Consider the following 21,449-nt stretch of genomic DNA (forward strand, 5'->3'; position numbering starts at 1 on the left):
CAGCAGTTATGATTTCTTCAGGTCTTCATTTAAATGTCTTTTGCGTTATGTAATTTTCCCCAGCTGTATATGGGAATTTTGGGACATGTACAGTATGTATCTCTCTCTTTCCATTTTTACTGTTCTTGTGCTTGACACATTCCACTGGTGAAACATTTCCTGCCCTCAAAAAGTTCTTGTTGCTATGCAACTGATCTGCCTGGCACTGAGAATAATGCTAGCTCACACAGGCTACACAGAGTACACCCCCACCTTACACCACACACACACACACACACACACAGCAGCAGCTCTTAGCCTACATCCAGTGGTTGTTAAAATACTAATAGTATGAAAAAAACATCTTTCAACTATATTGTTTTATAACAATGAAAGTCTTTTACAGCTTTGCACCACACTCTCTCGTGATAAGCGGTCTAACATGAAAAAGTACTGACAAATAATGTCCTGATCTCCTATTTTGTCCTCCTCTGTCTTTCTGTTTGCGTTCCTGCCTGTCAAATCTGACATTGCAACGTTACACATGTACTATGAATGATAATAGAAACAACTAAACAAATACTCATTTACCTAGTAATTTCTATTATTATTTACTGTTCTATTTACTGATTCCAAAAGCTTCCAGAAAAGACAGTAAAAATGTAATAAAATAAACAAGATAGTATTTACATAATTTACCCTAAAGGATATGATAGCAACTAATAAATTTTTACTTATATTTTACAATGCATAAAGGGGAGAAAATAGCTAAAGAAAATTAAAATCCATTAGAATATGAGCTTATTTTAATTTTAATTGAATGCAAAACATTTAAAATAAAAACATAATGCAAATAACTACTTTTTGAAAATTCTAATTATTCTTCGGTACTTTTCAAAAGACTATATTAACCATGTTTTTACAAAGAACAATTAAATTGATTTAATTAAATTCACATTTAGTTATATAGTGCCAAATCACAAAAACCCAATCAAGGCACTTAATACTATAACGGTTTCGGGATGAGGAGAAAGAGAAAAGAAGAAGAAACATTTTATTTTCCAAAAGTGAAAAATGGCTTTACAGCATTGATGAGTTTAGACCTCGGGAGGTAATTTCATCTGTGGTGCAGATTCAAAACACACTTTTCTGATAACACAGGGTCACTGCTGTGATGTACAAAGTCTTGGTTATGTATATTTGTTCTCTAAGCATCAAAATGTTAGCTAACTTAAGCTAGCTCGCTAAGGATTATTAGCTAATTTTAGCTTTCTGAGCAAAAAGTCTGGTGTCAGATTGCTGGGTGCCAGCCAAAGAGCTGATGTACTTTATTAGTGTCCTATTCCTATTCTGGTCAAAGTGGGCTTCAGCAGGTCTCCAGAGAAAAAGTCAGAAGGATGTAATCTGTAATTGGCCAAAGGATTTATATCAGTCCAAATATGGCTTGAACAGGATGGCTGCCACTACATTGAAGTGGCAGAATACAAATCTTTTCTCGAGCCTTGCAGTTTGGTACCTGATATCTTGCGTTAATTCTGCACAATAAAGGTAGTGTTTATATAAATTTTAAAAAAATGATTTTCTTTTATTTTACCGGTGTATAAACCGGTTACACTGCATATTTCTCCTCTTACCTGCTTTGCTACTAATTGGTTTTTTTTAACTTAGTTTGGAAAATTCTGTTTAACATAATTGAGACTTTGCCTCCGGTTTGATAACTCAAGTGGCCACCCTAAAACCATAGTATTTTATGTGATTGTTTGTTCTGAATCATTCTTAGACACTAGATCATCCAACTAATTAGACTGATTTTGAAGGTAAGATTGTAATATGTACCCTGTTGAACTGCAGTTTGCAAAGCTGAAAAGGATTGAATATGTTTGCAAGCAGAATATTCCATTAATATTAATTGCAAGACACTGTTGGGGGCTAAGCCGTTGTAAAGATTTGATCTTAGAACCACTCCTGCTTTCCAGTGAAAACGTCAAACTTTCTATCCATCAATTTTCTTAAACCTGTTCAGGGATACGGATGGAGCCTATAGCTTCAAACATCCTATTGTACAATCTGTGCGTCACAGTCTGCTTCTTTGTGAATTTACTTTCAGTGATATGTGCTTTCATGATCATGAAATCCAACTTTTAGAGATCCTTACTGATTTCTGGTCATATTTCTGGAGAAAATGCTCCAACATTTAAACTTTGGCTGAAGTTGCACCGACAGGCTAATTCCAGTGCCTGGGTTAGCAGATGCAACATGATGACACAGATGCATAACCTGCTTGCTTTTGCAAAAATCTCCCTTAATTTGTCCAATTATGCTCAGTCGAACAGCCAGTTTAAAATAATGCAGACCAGGAGAAAGTTTAAGTTAAGGCTAAGCTAGAACAGAAAACTGAGTTCAATTCAGTAACATTTTTCAACTGGTTTGTGCAAATTTCATTGTAATTGTGTAACTCTGTAAAATTGCACTATTGGTACTTGTTTGTTTAGGTGCAATGACCAGGGTTTGTGGCCACTATCACTATATATGGGTGTACATATGTAATAACTATGGCATATGAAGCAGAGTTGGAAACAAAGGGGTTAAAGACGGGATGAAAAAGACAGAGACAGAAAAAAAACAAATATAACAAGAAATAGAGAATCTAATCTTGAGTGACACCTTCAAGGAACTAATCAGACAGAAGCCCCAATCCTTTTAAAGTAATGGCAAATCACTACGTCATTAGCCATTTCTGTTCTACTGGATGTCCTCAGGATGAGACTTCAATGCTTTCTCCTGACTTAAGACTACAACTGCACAGCTTTGATATACTGTCTTAATACAAACAATGTTCTTTCAGTGCCATTTGCCAGTTTAGAAAAAGTCCTTGCAATATCCCTTTCCCCTCTACAGTCTATTTTTTTTATTATATTGTGTTACACTGTAAGTAGAACCAATCTTAAATCCTGTCTAGTGAACAAGGATGGAAGCAGAGTTTGTGAGAAACACAAGCCAGTGTCAGTAAATGTGAACAAAAAATAACTTTTCATTTCCTGAGAAGAAAGTCAGATTACCTGACCAGGAATCGTGTGATGAGCAGTGAGGCAACGCTAGTTTGGGGATGGTGGGCTTCCAGGGAAAGACAGCTTGGTGTGAATGTTAACTATGGTTTTCTGGTTGAGTTATGTTAAACCAGTACCACAGACCAGTGCTTTTGAGGATGTGCGCACATGCACACACACACAAGCTGTGCTTTTTTCACTCCCCACATCTTACTAGCTGAATATACACACTCACATATACACACAAATACACAGTGAAACCAACTTGCTCACTCACTGGCTTGCTACTGCAGAGCTTTAGCCCATCTCTCTCATGGTCACACCAAGGGCATCCACTCCCTTGAAACACTACAGCACAGCTCGTCACAGGAGAGGAGAGGAGAGGAGAGGAGAGGAGAGCACCCCCTTAATGAGGATGATCACATTTATAGAGAAAAAAGACAGTAGGGATGATAATGGACACTTTAAAAGAAAACAGGAATAGCATGAGAGCGTTACATTTAGAGGAAAACGGGAACAGCACCGACAGAAAAAGGAAAGAGGGAGAGAAAAGGGTGGTTAAAAGCAGTGAGAGAGGGCAGGGCATTGCTGGGTAATGGAGATGAGATGTTAATGTGCCTGCTAGTGATGCACTGCAGCAAACTGAGGAGAAAAGGAGGAAGAGAAGGAGGAAGAAGGAAAAGGAAGTGGTAGAGGATGAGAAAAGACATGGGCTGATTAAAGGAAGAGGGAAGTGAGAAGGAAAAGAGGAAGTAGAAGGAGAGGAGAAAAAGAAAGACGATGAGATTAGTGTTAGAAAAGGAGGGGGAGAGAGAGGAAAGGGGAGAGGAAGATGTTGAGATTTGAACTTTGATGATGCTGATGATACAGCAAGATGATGCTTGAATAAATTCATACTGATGTCCATGATGATTCTATAATAATGCTAATGGGAGTGAATTTCAAAGTCAGCACTACTGCATATAACCAAAGCAACTTTGATTTTCAACAATTGCTGAGTTACAGACTTATTTATCTTCTAGTCTCACTAAAACTGTTTAAAAAGTCTCCTGCCTTTAACTTGTTACATTTACATGTTTAGCAATTGAATTCCATTATTTACTAAAAGCCATCAGAAACAAATGCTGAAAAGTGTGCTTAGAAAAACTAGAAATGTATGTAGTGTGACTCCAGTAGCATATTTCCAAACTACATGCTACGTCCCTGCAACCCTGTTAGCAATCCAGCATCAATCCAGCTTGGATTGATTGGGACATGAAGACATCTTTGATGTAGGAGTTTAACTGTTGCTGTACCTGCAAAGATGCACATCAACTTTCAAAACATGAAACTAAGAAAAAAACATAAAAGGAAAAAAAAAATGAAGAACAACACCGCTAAAGAAATCCTGCATTTGCCAATTAACCAGGAAATAAATACACAAAATAAATCTATGAAAACCCATTAGGGAAACAGCTTCCCATTAGGGAATACAAAATTTTCCCAAGAAAGAAACCCAGTGTCATCAGCTGTTTCATCTCTTTGATGAAACAGTCGCCATGTGGCTCGCTCTCTGTATGTTCAGTGTGTTCTCTGTAACAAAAATCATTACAACGTATCCAGCTGTGCTCTGAAATTAGAAAAGAGCCACTACAAACATCAGCAAAGTTTGTCTGTTGTTTTTAGGGTTGTCAAAAGCTGCTTCAAAAGAAGCTGTATTTAGTCTCCTAGGGACCAGTTTAGCGTTATACAAATATACACTGTATGGTTTTTATATATATATCTATAGCTAGCGTTGGACATCTTAACATCAATACCAGCACATACAGTTGGTTAAAAACCATCCACTGATACCAGCTGCATCAACTGATATCAAGTTGATACTGTACCACCTCATTAGAGAGCCTACAGGATTTAAAATGCATTTACTCTCTATTTCATGGCTATCAACAACCACTAGTTCGGTTTGAAACAACAAGAGCAACAGAGCAATCTTTGCTTAGTTGACAACAAGAGCCAAAGTCTTGCTCGTTACTGACCTACCACACCAGTGACCATGAAAACCAATCTGAAAAGTTATGTAAGTCGATAAAAGTAGTTGAATACTAAAAAATGTAATTTTTTATGTGTTTCGTCATTAAATCATTTCTTACATCTCCAGTGAAAGCTGCAGAGGCTATTCCTTACTTACTTTTTGCTGCACAGTGAGAATTTTCCTTTTAAAGGTGGAAGAGGTGTCATTCTTTTTTTTAAGCTATGAGTGCAGCAAAAGATTTGGCAGTCTTGCATCAGTTCAGTCAATAAAGGATCTAATGTTCAAGGAAATTTATTGGATACACAGGATGTGCTGCATGGAACAACCAATACAAGACTGCCAATGTTCTTCTTTCTCATCACCAATTCTAAAGTTGTTTTCTGGAATACATTATTGATCTGTAGTCAGCTATGTTGTTCAGAAATGTAACCCTGCCTGAAAAGCTCTGATTGGCTCACTGTTTCTACACCTGGTGGAAATGGGTGATATTTAGGTAATTAAAACACATGTGATGCATGATGGTTCACACTCCTGGAAACATGCTCGTATTACACTAACTCTTTTATTGTGATTCTAATCATAGACATGTAGAATAGAATAGAATAGAATAGAATTCAACTTTATTGTCATTGCACATGTCACAGGTACAGGGCAACGAAATGCAGTTTGCATCCATCCAGAAAGTGCTTTAGTAGTGATATAGATATATTACAATATAAATTAGCAATAATAGAGATGTGTAAGTATATTACAGAAATGCGACCTTTCCTGGGATTTAAACAAATGACAAATGCTTGTCTGCTGTATAGGTTGGATCACACCTCTTTGATGGAAACCACCAGCAGCATTTCACCAGCAGAAACAGCATCTGGGTCACTTCTATATCTTTCAGCATACATTACTCTGCTGTGTCATCCAGATTGAGATCAAACCTACTTCAAACTCTCCCCTGTTGTGTTACTATGATCTGAAACATTTAACTCTTCTCACCATCTTTCACTTTAAATTTATAACATGTTGCAGAGTGACATGTGAGGCGAGTTAAATTCTGTATGTTGTCTTCTGTACTTTGCTGTATGATCTTCTATCTTGTATTTCCCCTTTTCTACAGAAAAGAAGGTCTACAGGAGATTCTGGTGTCTCCATTCCTGTTCACCTTTTACAACTCAACTGTTCAACGCAACTTTAGAACATGTGGCCCACAGAAATACTCCAATAATTCTGCACAAGTCAAATATATTTGTGATTGACAGGAGGAGTGCAGGATACTAGGAGATGATTTTTTTAGATTGGTCTGAGCAAAATAATCTGTTTCTGGATGTGATATAACTAAGACCAGAAAGGTGGTTATTGACTTCATATAGAAGAGGGCAGCTACACAACATGTATCTGTCCTAGAACAGGATGTTGATATGGCATCCAGATGCACAATAGGCTGAACCTGAAGACCAATGCTGTATACCAAAAAATTGATGAGCATGCTCTATTTGAGCTGAGATCTTTCCATATGTGCAGCAAAATGATGGAGATTTTCTCCCACTCAGTTGTGGTGAGTGCAGTGGGCATTGCTGTGTTCTGCTGGGGGAGCAGCATCACGGTTGGTGACGCCAACAGACTGAATTGATTGTTTAGGATGGCTGTGTTTTTGATTCGCTGTCACCTGGACACTTTGAGGGTTCTGGTATAGAGGAAGTCACTGAACAAGCTATTATCCATCATAATCCTGACCACACTCTGCACCATTTACTGGACAGGCAGCAGAGCACATTTTCTCTGACTGACTGATTCAGCTCCACTGCCACAAGGACAAATATAGGAAATCTTTCATACCACATGCCATCACCCTCTATAATACTATATATCTGTCTGGAAAGGAATCATCTGATAGATATTCTAACAAAATAACTTCCCAAATATGGGATAAATAAAATATTTCTCATTGTCAAGAGCAATACCAAACACCAAATCAAGGAAACTTAACGCATATTAAATGTCAGTCATCAATCACAAAAAGAAATGCATGCCCTTTCTCTACAGTTTCACAGTTTCTACAGGCACAAGAGACGGCACGAAATCATAATTATGTTAAACCTGCAGTGAATGTGTGTTGCTTTACTGAAGCATGTTTAGTCTTGGGCATATCAATGAACCATACTATTTTGTAGTCATAGCTGAATTAATAAGAAAGGAAAATTAACAAAGCAAATATACCCTGAAGCATGTAAACTAATAAATTCCACATTACTGACTTGTTTTACTGTCATCTTAGAATTTATTTTGGTGAATGAGAATTTTCCCCAGACACTTGGCCCAATTTAGTCAAACTCGATATTTAAATGATGTTAGGTCCTAGTTAATTGCAGGGGGCATTTGGGAATTTCCGACCTGGAGTTTCTGAGAGGCCAATTTCTTCTGTACATGTGCACAAAGCATTTTATGTATCACTTGCAATTCCTAAATTCAGTGCAATGGAATGCCTTTTCTACTCTCACCACACATTGAAACTGTGGAGTAAGTGGTTTGCACCTTGAGTGGTTCTTTCTATTACTAACCCAGCAGTCAGGTCAGAGCATTAGGGGTTTTTTGTAGTTTTGTTTACTTTTTAATAGAGAATCTAGAAGCATTAAGTTAACTAATGTAATATTATTAGCATACTCTTACCATTCTTCATTACAGACATATAAAATAGTGCAAACAACTATAATGAATCATAAAAAAGTAATTAAAAAAGCCCACAAGAATTAATAATATTCACTTGTATCATACTGTAGCCCATTGTATTACAGATTACAGTAGGCTACAACATTCTAACTATAACATGCTCTCACACTGGAAATAAATTGTGTATGTGGACATTATAACTAGGCTAACAAGCCTCCACTGTTCCATGTAAGCATCACACTTAGCATTACAGCAGGTTGATAGCACGTCTCTCTGACCTTAGCTGAATAAGTCTATAAAGAGATAAAACTGAAAAAGCCTGGTAAGACTAGAAAAGGTTATTATGTGGATTTCAGAGGAAACTCGCATATTTAACTGACAATTTAGTATTAAGTGTCTGTATTCTCTATTTACATCTCATTACACTAAATCATTACCACAAAAACTGCCAGGTAGTTTAGTCAAGCAGAGCAGTCTTAATATTTACAAGAAGTTTAATTCAACATGCATGTAGGGAAAACTGGAGCGGTATTTTTTCTCTTGCACAAAGAGGTGGAGTCATGTGAAAAAGAAAGTTTTCACATGACTCTATGTAGTCCTGATAAAGAAAGCCAGTCTGGAGAATTCAGGTGTGTGTTAACACAGTGTCACTATCTTCCCAGGAGTAAATATCAAGGCAACTTCACCCTAAGGTCAGAGTGTGCAATGCCCAGAGGCACTGCAAAAAACCCAAGGGCTCAAATTTTACAGGCCTCAGTTGGCATGTTAAATGCTAAGTTTCATGACAGGCAACATAAAATGAAGTTTATAGACTGGTACAGTGGTATAAATATTATTCTGGTCTCTATAGCTAATTTTCCCTTTCATAACAACTCTGTGTTGCTTTTATAACTAAACCATTTGGATTTTGTCACTGTGTGCTTTGTAAGTACATATCACTGCTTAAATATTTGTTTTAAATGGGCTAAAATGCGCAAAACCATTAGTTTTAACAGCTGAAACAGTACGCATAAGACTTGGTACTCATATGAAGAGTCTTTAACCTCCATGATGAAAGCTTGAATGGGTTAGTGCAGTTAATAAGTATTTTAGTTTAGTCTATTATTTCATTCGTATAAAACAAACAGTTCAAAAATGACAAAGTATCTATAGAGCAGCATAGACAAATAGAAAAATATACTAGAATACTTCTTAAACAATAACAACAACCTTTTTTGTAACTCCACCAAGACAAAAATATTAAGCTTGTAATTAAAGCTAAAGACAAATTAATCATTTTATCATTTCTTCAATAGAAATTTAAAAAATTATTTTTATGTCCAATTATTGTCTTCTGAACAATTATCATTTATCATTGTCAATGACAATCATTGTCTTCTGAATCATCATCAGATAATGATAATGTAAATATTGGTATTTACATTATCATTACGTTGAATATAATGACCAAACAGCCATATTTTAGTACACTCATGTAAATATAGACAGTTCTTCCTGTTTAATATCAATACATTTTTTACTGAGCAACGTGCTGACTTGTGCTGTGGCTTCAACCTGTGCTGGTATGTAAATGTACACACATAAAAATAAAAGTAAAGTCATTACTTATGAGCCATTTTCATATGCCAACACATATTTCTTAAAAATTATAAAGAAGATCAAATATTTACTTTGCACTAAAAGTAAACTTTGCAGCACAATTTGTTTGGAAAATTCCAGTTTTGTGCTTCATAATATTCCCAAGCCTTTTTTTTTCTACCTCTTCTGTTCCTCCCTAACATCATATTCTTTTCATCACCAGGTCTTCATACACTTCTCCTGTTCTTTTTACTTATATGCTATTTTTTCTCATAGCTGCAATCATCACAAGAAGCAGCTGGCTATTTTTGAAAGTCCGGGCAGTGAATCAAACTAATCCTGCAGCCCCATCACAAACAAAGACGGCCGGCAGAGTCCTTATACTTTTTGTGTAGCAGCAACTCTGTGTGAGCGCAGGCATTCAGGTAGCTCCTCGCTCGGTCCTGTGCTACTCTACAGTGCACTGAGTGCGTGGGTTCATTGATTGTATCTCTCTCCTGGCACTTTAATGGTCGTGGTACACTCGTCTCTGAACCCAGCATTAGCATGGTCAAGTTATTTCCTCTCAGGGGCTATTTCCACTGACCAAACAGGATTTTTCCGTTGACTCCTTAAAACTTGTGTAAGAATATGGCAAGCTGTGTTTTTCCATTATTTCCTATACACTGTGCAGCCGTACAGGGAGCAAGAAGTCACACATCAACTGTGCTTTGATGTATATATATTAAAAAGCAGTTCAATATCCATCCATCCATGGATTAATGGATATTGGTAACATGACATTTTTTTAATTATGAAAAAATAGTTTTTATTAAAGTAGTAGAAAGTGTACTTGATTCTAACTAATCTCTCTTTGCACTATAGGTGATTACATACTACATGTTACATGTTTGCTGGAAAAAAACTGAGTTAAAAAAAAATTCTTCCAGCTTCTAACTATGTTCTGTAAAAGTGTACCTCGGCACATTATATGTATATGTATAAATGATATATGAAAGACCGATGTAGGTTCCAGCTCTGAAAATTGAAGCCAAATGTGTGTCTTGTAATGAGACACCTTGTCAGTTTATAGTCTCAGTCACAAGCATTAAGTCCTTCTGAATATCATATGGTGTTTATATAAAATATGGTCAACATTAGAGTCAAAAAGGAAGATAAAGCAGTTGTTAGACTACACAGGCCTACCTTGTATTTGACAACTTGTTACCGTATGGGTGTGCGGGTGTAACGCTCAGTTTTACCGACACATCTGTCCCCAACTGTCACTTCCAGTTTGAGAACAACAACTGGTGGTGGAAAAAAACGTGAAGTTCTCGGCCGACTAATAATTACTGTACATCTATGCTCATACTGTATGCATATGTACACCCACCGACCACCATCCTTCCTTTAAGCTGTAAATGAACAGGTTCTTATATAATGCTTTTTTACTCTACCTGAGCACTCAAAGCACTTTATATGCATGCTTCATTCACTCATTCAAGCAACAACTTTTTTCTGTGCTCAAGTGTTTCCTATATAACGTTCACACTTTGATGGATGCATTGGAGAGCAACCTGCAGTTCAGTATCTTGCCCAAGGACATTGGGCACGCACACTGGAGCAGCCAGGGGTCGAACCACTAACCTTCCAATTTGTAGATGACCTTAACTACCACCTCAGTTACAGCCACTGAGGCTGTAAGGAAGGAAGACTTGGATCAAATATGCCGGAAGTGTGATTCTCCAGCTGGGAGTGCTCCACTATGCTGCTTCTTTACCTGCAGTAAAGTTTTTCACCTGCTACTTTTTCACCTGCAGTAAAGTATGGGAAAAGACTTGCGGAGAATAATTCTAGACACATCGAGACAGAAGCACACAGCATCTTCACTGCAGCTAATTGGTGTTATGACAGCTTCTCGCGGCCCACAGTCTACCCCATCCCTCACACATGTTCGGTGTTTATCATGAACTATAACTCTTTATGGTGGTCACGAAAGGATGGATGGATGAAAGATGCAGGATGATCTGATATCGTCGTGTTGGTGTTGTTCCCAGATCATCATGAAAATGTTGTTCCAGGATCAACATTGCAAGTGACCAATCAGAATGTTGTGACGTTATTGTTTTGCGCGCCAAGCCATTCGTGCATTTATGAAATTCAAATGTTGCAAGGACAATATCAATTCTGCTTACCGTTTATTAAAGGGTTAGGGTTAGGATTAGGGTCAGGGTCCGTTGATCGGCGGACAGAGGCGGTTTCTCGCAGCTTAAGTACAGTTTTTTGTTTTACGGCGGTTTTTCCCGAAGTCGCAAAACTATGACGTCACAGCATTCTGATTGGTCACTTGCAATGTTGATCCTGGAACAACATTTAGTATGATGATCTGGGAACAACACCAACACGACGATATCAGATCGTGCAAAGATGCAAGCCTGCTGGTAGAAAATGCAGCAATTATATAAGTGATTATCTTAAACGCCATCAGTAATGGTAATGCTGCCTATTTACTGTGATTTAAAAAGTCTCAGATAAAACCCATAAGCAACAATTATAATTAATTCATTTTTAATGTACTTACTGTTGCTGTATAGGATTCCCCATGGAGTACAGCAAAGGATTAAATGTGAAACTGGATTATAAAAATCTATAAAGAATATAAAGTCCCATGGCATCTTCTTATAAAGGCCAAAGTAGAGTACAGTAGGTGAGAGGCCTCATATTTCCATTACAGCTCTCTGAGCTTAGACTGATGATTATTTTACAAATAAAGTAAAAGAATAAATGTTTAAGTCATTTAAATCTTTAAAAAAAAACTTAATTAATAATGAATTCAGTTCATTTCCATTCATATAATCATGTATATCATATATGTTATCATATAATTTAGGGTACTCTTTGACATGAATGCACTTGTACAACTCTTTATTTTCAAGACTTTCTTCAGAGACTTTCCAGTCCCCTCGTGTTGTCACAGGGTTTGGCACTGGTCTTGTTTCTCCAGATGTTCCCACCATCCTGTCTCCACGTCTCTCTATCTCTCTCTCTCTCCCTTTTTTTGCATCTGCCTACTCTCTAAATTTCCATTTTCAGGGATGAGAAACTAAACTTTCCATGTCTTGCTGCCTGTTCCCTCAGTCAAATGCAAGCATAACTGTTGCCCAAATCCCACCCCCTGGTCCCGCTATAACTGATGAGTAAGAGAAATGTTCTCCCTGCAGACAAATATGTACCTAACTGTAGCATTTCCTTACTTAGAAACAGTGCAAAGATGGTGTGTGACCAAAAAAAACCCCCAAAAACAGGTAGAAATATTACCAAGAGCTAAAAATCATATTAGATTTTTTTTTTCATACCTCAGGTTTCATTAGATATTTTAGTGATATGGTGACAAGCTGAAAAACTAAAGCTACCAAGGTCAAACTGGACCATCAGCCTGCTCCAAATAGTCTTGCTCTATACCCAGATCCACAGACTCACATACAAACAGATCTCTTAAAACAAATAAATAATACACTATGAAATTGCAATCTTTCCACATCTGTGCTGCTTATTGAGCCTCTTTCAAAAGCAGACTTAAACACAGGGACATACAGTCAAGTTTACCATTTCCACAACAATTACAGGCTGGCCTATGTGGCATAACACTAAAAGACTACAAGAGCTGAAGTACGTTACAACATGTCACTTATAGTGCAACTGCTTCCAACTAATTCCTTCATGCTCTCTCTGTAGTGACATGCTGATGCTCTCTCAAATTCAACAAACACATTATTTTAAAAGGATTTACTTACAATGAAACAGCAGAGAGGAAACCGTGTTGGCGGTAATTGGTACAGCTTCCCCCGATATCCCTTTTGGTGCTGATGATAGTTGTAGTAGCAGGGTGGCCTGTCGAAGACTAAATATAACCTAGAGAGCTTGTAGCGGGAACACAGAGCGGGCCAAACCAGGCTCTTCCACGTCTCATGTACAGTGTATTTGCTATAAGGAAACTCATTCTGGATGGCTGAAAAGCTGCAGAGTACAGGGAAAGTACAAGAACAAGAAGCTTCACACTAGGACTCTGTCCCTAGAACAAATGAAGGGAGGGAGGGAGGCAGAGAGGGGAGAGATGGAGAAAGAGAAAGAGAGGGAGGCAGCGAGGGAGAGAACTGGTGTCGTGTGTATATAGGACCAGCTAGCATGACCTCTTGTGAAGAGCATATGTACACTGACACAAACACAGAGTCAAAACCTTCTATCTTGGACATCAGTTAACAGTTGATAACTTTTCTGAAACTGAGTGTATCTCTGGTTACTGGCAATTTCTGTCGTTTCTTTTGCTCTCGAAAAGATGTATTATGTTAACTGCTAAGACAAAAACAAAAGTTACACTTTCACATAAATGAAAAAGTAATGCAAAGGACCACAGCTATAATCAGTTCTTAACCTTTCCTCAATATATTCCACTTAAAAAGCACCATAAAATTTTGAAATAAGATGAAAGATCATAGAAAAACACAAATGATGTATGCCATGTTCCTGCAGGTTTCTGAAAGCTGAATAGCATTATTACCTTTTTTTTAATGAAGTCGTAATTTGGGGGGTGGAGCTTAGGCAGAATTAATGGTGCAAGCAAACAATAATTCTCACAACTGAAGTAAATAATATGAGGGACCTGTCAGTCAAGTTAAACAAGGTCTTAGGCATACACCTGTCGGGCTTCATATCCTCACAATAGTACTGAAAGTCATTGAATTTCCACATCACACACAAGATTAATTTAATAAATGTAATATAGTAAAAAAAATTTAAGAAAAATCCCAATTAAATACCATGAACAGTCGAATGACTATTTGTGCTTAGCATGATTTGAAAAAATTAACCAGAAAAACAGTCTAAATGCAGGAGTCAACAGACAGAAAACTGTTGGCCTTTATTCAATAACAGCACTTCCAAACTGTCGATATCACATACTAAACACATTTTATAAAATAACAGGAGAGGCTGCACTTTTAGAAACAGCTGGGCATCAACTTTATCACAGCAGGGTATCAACGATCCCTGCCAAACTGCATTTTCTTGGAAATGTGGATTTAGAAATGCGATGGAAATCACTTCTGTCTGTTAAAACGAGGACCCATTTCTTACACCCCAATTCAGACCAACACAAATTCTTTAAAAAAAACATTACTGCTATTAATTAAGAATTTGTTAATATTCCAAACGAACATTCTGATTTCAACGCAAACATTCATGTGAAAAAGAAAGTTTCCACATGACAACTTTGGAAAGTCTGAATAAACCACAAATCCTCTGGAACAACGTCGTTTGGACTGACAAGACCAAAGTGGAGATGCTTGGCCATTGTGCACGGCACCATGTTTGGAGAAACCCACGGCATATCAGCACAAACACCTCACACCAGCTGTTAAGCACGGTGGTGAAGGGGTGCTGATTTAGGCTTGTTCTACAGGTACAGGACATGGAGACTTTGCAGTCACTGAATCAACCACGAGCTCATCTGTATACTAAAGTATTCTAGAATCAAATGAGAGCAGACCAGTTAGAAAGCTGAAACTTGCCCAAAGTGAGCCATGCAACAAGAATAACAGAATTCTTTTTAAAAAGTGCGTTGCAATGGCCAAATCAAAGTCCAGACTTCAAGCCAATTAAAAAGCTGTGGTGGGACTTTAAGAGAAACAAATGTCCACAAACGTCAATGAACTGAAGGCGTGCTGTAAAAAGACATAGTCCATAATTCCTCTACAGTGGTCAAAGACTAAAGACATACAGAAGTTGGTTACTATTGAATCATAAGTGATGAATGGTGCGCTTGGTTTTTCACAGGACTGCATAGAATCCCATCAAAACTAATAGCTCACAACTTTAAAGAAAACTTTCTGAATCTGCACCAAAATCTAATGGGCTCCTTTTTCACCCTCACTTTTCCTCCAGGCGCCAAGAGACTCCACCAAGTAGTTTTCGCAAAATTGATCTAACGCATGGATCAAATAGGAGGTCAGTAAGTCAATTTAAAGATCAAGATCACATTTAAATCAGGCATGGTTTTCGATTTTCCTAGGCTGACTTCTGGCCTTGTAGCTCTCTCTTCATCCCCCCGCAGAAGAATTACAGTCAAGTGAAAAAAGGTAAATATTTACTTGAAAATAGCAGTTTTACAACACAGACAACAATAGTTTTACCACAGAGTCAAAGTACAATCTTCTTTCAAAGTCATTGCTTTGAAAACTGAGCAAACCGTGAAACTGGTGAAAAGACTGGACAATGAATTATTTTGTCATTTTGTTCATTTACATAGAAAAACAAACAGTTTTCTTCATAGGCCAGTGCATTTATGTAGGCACTGAAATATTCTTCACTTCAATGAAAAATAATGTGGAATAAAAGTTTCTTGTATCTGTTTCTTTATCCCCCTCTCCCCCTCTGTGAAAATGACTCACTGAACAGAAAGTATTTGGCCTTGTAAACAACAGGGAGCCACAAGGAAATTTCAAGTCTTGTTAGACAAATCTCCCTGAACAACTATGCATGAGCGTTCAAGAGTGTCATATTCTTATACTTATGCACCAAGACTGTTTTCAGCAACCTTGACACAACACGCAGTGTGTACACACCCACAAATACACAACTCTACATACACACACAAACGCACACAGACTGCTTAAAGTCTTAACAGAAGAGGATGACACATGAGGCAGAGTGGAGGTCTTCCCATGCCCCCCCTGCCCTTTCTGTTGGAATTGGACATCTCCCACAGGCTGAGCTGTAAATAGCCAGTACCCCAAAAACTTTCATACACAACACATATGCATGAACACACACGCGCACGCACGCACACGCACACACAGCTATACTTAGATGCCTACTTCAGCCCGCTGCCATGTACTCACACTACCTCCTCCCGCAGTGAGAAGGGGCATTCAGCTTGACTCTTTCAACAGAGACTCAACCACGTCTACCCTCTGACTACAGGGAGTTTCAATTTGACAAAATGCCTGAAGTAGAACAGTTTTCAAGTACAACTCGGGAAAGTTGTACACACACTGTCCTGCATAGGTTTGATAAAGTACAGTACGGCAGCGGACTTCCCTGCATGCAGTGCAGCTTCCGGGCTCTCTGGCGAGCTCAGGGAACATCTGTAACCGTTAATGTCCAAACAGATCACAGTAATAGTTTATGATATGTCAGGAGGGGTCTAATAGCCATACCACAGAACAGAAACAAGGTTTTATTGAACTATTTGTCAGGAGCAAGCCACTTCAAAGATTGCACGGTAAATTACTGCACTATAAAACACTGCAGCACACTCTTGTAAAGTACAGTAAATTAATGTAGCCTAAAATATTACTGTAATTGTTGACAGAAGCCTCAGACTAGGTAGCGCAGAAAGCTGCGTAAACACAAACGCACTAACTCACACAATTATTGCAATGTCTTGATTTTTTTCTCTTTTTTTCAGATCCCTGCAGCCAAAAAGCATCCAGACGATATTTAGTCTATTAGATTATGAGGACAGGACATCAGTGAAATTGAGGCAGAATTAAAGCAACAGCATGTTGCCCAGAGGAGATCCTCTCAAAATTTGGGCATTTTAAACTGCTTACAGTGATACACATCATTCATCTTTTTATAGGATGTGAAGTTGTCTTTTCTTTTCTGTTATTGTTTTTAGTTCTTCAGAAAGCACAAAGAAAAGTGCAAAGTGATAGGAACAGTTCAGATATCTCTGACTTTAGCCTGTACCCTCAGGAATAATAATCATAAGGAGCTTGTGTTAGCAGATAACTTTTCCCTCCTATCGCCACCTTTTAGACCGAAGTAGCACCCCAGGCCAAGTGACAAGCGTAGAAGTGGGCGCTGTTTATTTCAAATCCAAAGCCCTAACTTGTTTCGTATGTGTATTTGTAGCTACATTACTATTAGTGAGTAATTAATGAGTAATTGATGCCGAGTGGTTAAAACATGAAGGAGGATAGAGAGAGAGCAAAGATACAAGAGAAACATGTTCACAGAGGAGAGTTGTAAGCACAGATGGATTTCCAAATGCCTTTCACCCTGCAGGAATCTCATTGCACAGCTTTAGTGGTATTTAGAGAGTCTGTGTCACTCAGCAAGCACTGGTTCATCCACGGGGCTTAATGTGCTTTCAAGAAAAAAAATTAAATACTAGTGGAATACAGGTCTCCTAAAACTGACCTGAATTAATATTATGCAATTTTATGGAAGATGGCGGTGAATAAAGATGTCGTAACAGGGTCACCTGTGTGCTTTGGCTGTGCTTCAGAGCAGGTTGTTCTGTAAAATTATTGACAAAAGCTACAATACAAGGACAACCTAAAGGCCATAATTTAATGACAAATGAATTTGACGCTTAAATGGCCTTATGGTCATAAATGACCATGAGCATCACGTTACACCCTGCCCCCACCCATAGATACACGCTGAGATTCCTTCATACGTCCAGTGCCACCAAATAATTTTTATTATGAAACCTCAAGAACTGTAGCATAACACTGACCTAAAAGAACTCTATATATCATATTTTATTACTGACATGTATCTGTCCGTGCCACATTATGTTTCATGTCCCAGTTCATGTTGGGCTAGTAGAGACCACAACACTGGCTGCTACTTACAACATGAGCAGCTGCCCTTTATAGATGAACATAAGGTGGAGGTGACCTCTAAACAACAGCAAATCCTTCAACGTTGCTGTCAACACATTTTCAGATCTACAGAAAACCAGTCACAACTGTAATCTACCCATGCTGCTGTGGTAAACCATCTGCTGAGCAGCCATGCCTAACCCCAAAAAGCAGCACTCTTTCCCTACCTTTTGCTTAAATGACTCCATCATGACATTCAGCATTACGTTAGTGTTACATACAGTGAGTATACTCCAAACACTGTCTCTGATCCTAAACAGAAAAGTTCAATTTGATATGTCTTGAATGTCCGTTTCCCTCTCTAACTTTAAATATATTTACAACTCATCTAATATAGATACCAAAACATATGATTTGCAATTCCCCTATAGAGGAACACATACATGGATGTTTCTGATTGGCAGGACAATCTTACCTTTCAATTGTTAAAAAAGAAATCTGAGTTTTCTAACCTGAAAAGACTGTAGAGTTCAGGTATGATGTCAAACAACCAAGAAATGTTAGGCCAAATTCATGGTTTTTGATTGAAATCAAGAAAAAAACTCACAACAGAATCACAATCTATACTTCTCCTGATGCAACACTGTGAGAACAGTTTTGGGGTAAAGAAAAGCATAACTCATAGCAGAGACATGAAACTAAACAATGATCCTCTACTGTCCAACATTCTGTTGCCCCATGCTGCCACCCTGACCCTTTGCTAACTCTGTGGTACCATAAAAATAGTACACTATTTCCTCTTTTTCTCCCAGGAGACATGGTTTATAATATGTATGGCTGCTAGAGGTCTGTCTGGTTCGATTGGAAACATATGGTGTTTTTGGGTATTTGCTAAGATTACTAATGCTATCATGAGGACAGGGCAGTCTTACATTGCATTAAAAATACCCATACTATATAGACTTTGTAATATTAGCTAATTATCTCATTTAGCATGACAAATGTTATAGTTACAGTAACAAGTACAATTAAAAAAACACTGAGCAAGTGTGACTTGTTTGGAAGGGTTGTCAGGGGGAAGTCTAATATTTGCAACAAAACATAGCAGGGCACCTTAGGTTCTTAGGAGAAGACTTTTGCAACAAGACCAGACCAATGTGGAAATATTTTGCCAAAATGTACAGCGACAACTCTGGCAAAAACAAAACACGGCACACTGTATCAGCACAAAAATCCCATATTAGTTGGGGGTGACGATTTGGACCGGGGCACCTTGCAGCCATTGAATCAAAATGTAATCCTCTGTATGCCAAAGTATTCTAGACTCAAATGGCATGTGTCTGACAGCCAAGCTTGGACAATGCAACAGGACAATGACCCCAAGCACAGCCGCAACTCCACATTAGAATGGCTGAAAAATGTAGAGAATCAAGGTGCTGCAATGGTCAAAAGTCCAGACCCCAACCTGATGGTGAGACCTTAAGAGAGATGTGCATGAATACATGTCTGCAAACATCAGTGAACTGAAGCAATGTTATAAAGAACACTGGGGTAAATTCCTCCACAATGACGTTAGAGACTGATAAAGCCATACAAAAAATGATTAAGTTCTTGCTCCTAAATGTGGTTCTAAAAGTTAATGAATCATGAGGTGTACTTAGTTTTGTAAAGAACTGCATAGAGTCCTGTGAAAAATGTCTTTTTCATATAACTGTAAATGGGATCATTTTAATAGGTGGCTAGGTTATCAATGCCTTCTCTTCTCTCACTTAATTCCTGCCCTCTTTTAATTTTTCTTCTGTGATAATAACATAAAATTACTGCTTTTGGGTGACATTTGAGGACTACTTTGGGATTATTGGTATCACCCAATACCAGCCTAGTTAACTGATACTGGCTTATGACAATTGTCAGTTGTGTGACATTAATTTTGACCAAGCCAAATAAAGACCTTAAAGAATCTTTGTTGTTGTTGTCGCTGTTGTTTTCGGTATAAAGTACATCTCATTGTTTCACTACAACAAAAATAGATACAAATGATAAAAAGAAATGAAATATTTGTATCGGCTATTGTCCAACATAGGCATTAAAGCATTTCCCTCCTTCCTACTGGCCTTCAAAGTTTTCTTGGGCTTAATTATCCTGGCAAGAAAAAATGCCAAACACAGCAGGCAATTAATAAGAATGAGTTTCCAAACTTTTCAGAATATAGCCAGTAGCAAATAAATAAATATATAAATAAATAAAATTATCCATATATCATATTGTAGCAGCTCACAGTAATTATTTTTGTTTTATATCAGCACCTTATTTATTTATTCTAAAAAAAAATACTTAATTAAAAAACACTGTTTATTTCATCTGTTTTGAGTTTTTAAATTAGCTGCTGTCACTGAGCATATTCCAATAAGCCGACAATATGAAGTCTACAACTCTCACCATGCAAGTTATAAAAGTTCTACTTTTTTCTAATGCCCAAAAGACAAGCACATTGATTTCTGGGAGAATGCAACAAAGAACAGCAAGTCAGCAGGAAGGAGGTAACTGCTGTGCCTCGTATGTGGCAGGAATTTTAAGCCTACAAAGTAAGGGTATGAAAAATACTACTATGCAAACAACTTACACACACTATAGAGCGCATGAAATAGACACACAACAATAGCACTGAACCGTTTTCTACGTACAAGTTTGTCACTTACATTATAGCAAAGTGTAATTCTGTGAGTTCCTTTAGTCGCGCTGGAGCATTTGCCGAGCGAAAGGTTTGACCCGAGTGCTCCAAATCCAAACGGCTCACTGTAAGCCCTCTAATGTGCAGTTTACCCTGGAGTTTAGATTTTCTTACTGCAAATGCTGAAAGTCCACTTTTGCCAAGACTCAGAAATCAGGTTAACAACGGCGTAACACTCAGCTTACGTAATAAGGTTAGCAGCAGAACTGAGTAATGAATGGATGTGTATAACAGGAGCTGCAATAGCCACTGAACTTAAGCTGTTACGTTTAACAGCAACCAACCCAACAAATGTAATGAGACAGAAACAGTAAGTGCTTACATCAAAACGGTGAAACAAACACTCCACAGTTGTTCTCTTTGGGGGTTTTAACGAAAAGAATGATCAAAGGAAAATTGCTGTATTCATCCAGGGAAATCTGTGGCTTGTAATTTGTGTGAAAACGCCATTCACAGCACTGACCACAATTCACATTGCCTATCCAGTGCTTTTAAGATGTTTTTTTTTTTCTTTTTAAAGACAAAAATGAGACGTGCATGCTCTGACGCTATAAAACAGAGCACTGAAAATGGTTTGGAAACAGATAACTGTGGTGTCAAGTTTTTAATTGGCACATCTGGACAGAGCAAACAATGATCCACTTTATCACTGATTACACCACGGACAAAATGCATTTAATCAGGCTGCTGAGTGGAATGAAGAGAGGACGAGTAGGGAGGGAAGAGAGAAGAGAGGGAAAATACACATGAAATAATTACAGTCTGATTTTTCATCCATCTGTCTAGAGATTCTGTGAGGACCATTATGCCTGCAGTCGTGTTTCTGATTGTTGCAGTGAGAATTGGTC

General features: G+C 37.9%; 1 protein-coding gene and 1 long non-coding RNA gene across 3 annotated transcripts in view; one reads left to right on the forward strand and one right to left on the reverse strand.

Annotated features, from left to right (window-relative positions):
• Window positions 1-21,449, forward strand: part of LOC109202267 (uncharacterized) — a 712,495-nt gene that overhangs the window by 391,292 nt on the left and 299,754 nt on the right. The window lies entirely within an intron of this gene.
• atp2b2 (ATPase plasma membrane Ca2+ transporting 2) overlaps window positions 1-21,449 on the reverse strand; it is a 128,009-nt gene that overhangs the window by 103,802 nt on the left and 2,758 nt on the right. The window contains exon 1 of one of the 2 annotated variants that reach the window (XM_025907251.1): window positions 13,053-13,071. The exons of the other annotated variant lie outside the window; for it this stretch is intronic. The gene's annotated coding sequence lies outside the window, so the exon portion shown is untranslated. Of the gene's footprint in view, window positions 1-13,052; window positions 13,072-21,449 lie in introns of those variants that run through there. 2 annotated transcript variants of the gene reach the window in all.

This window comes from Oreochromis niloticus, linkage group LG5, assembly GCF_001858045.2.
Source record: "Oreochromis niloticus isolate F11D_XX linkage group LG5, O_niloticus_UMD_NMBU, whole genome shotgun sequence".
Lineage (NCBI taxonomy): Eukaryota > Metazoa > Chordata > Actinopteri > Cichliformes > Cichlidae > Oreochromis > Oreochromis niloticus.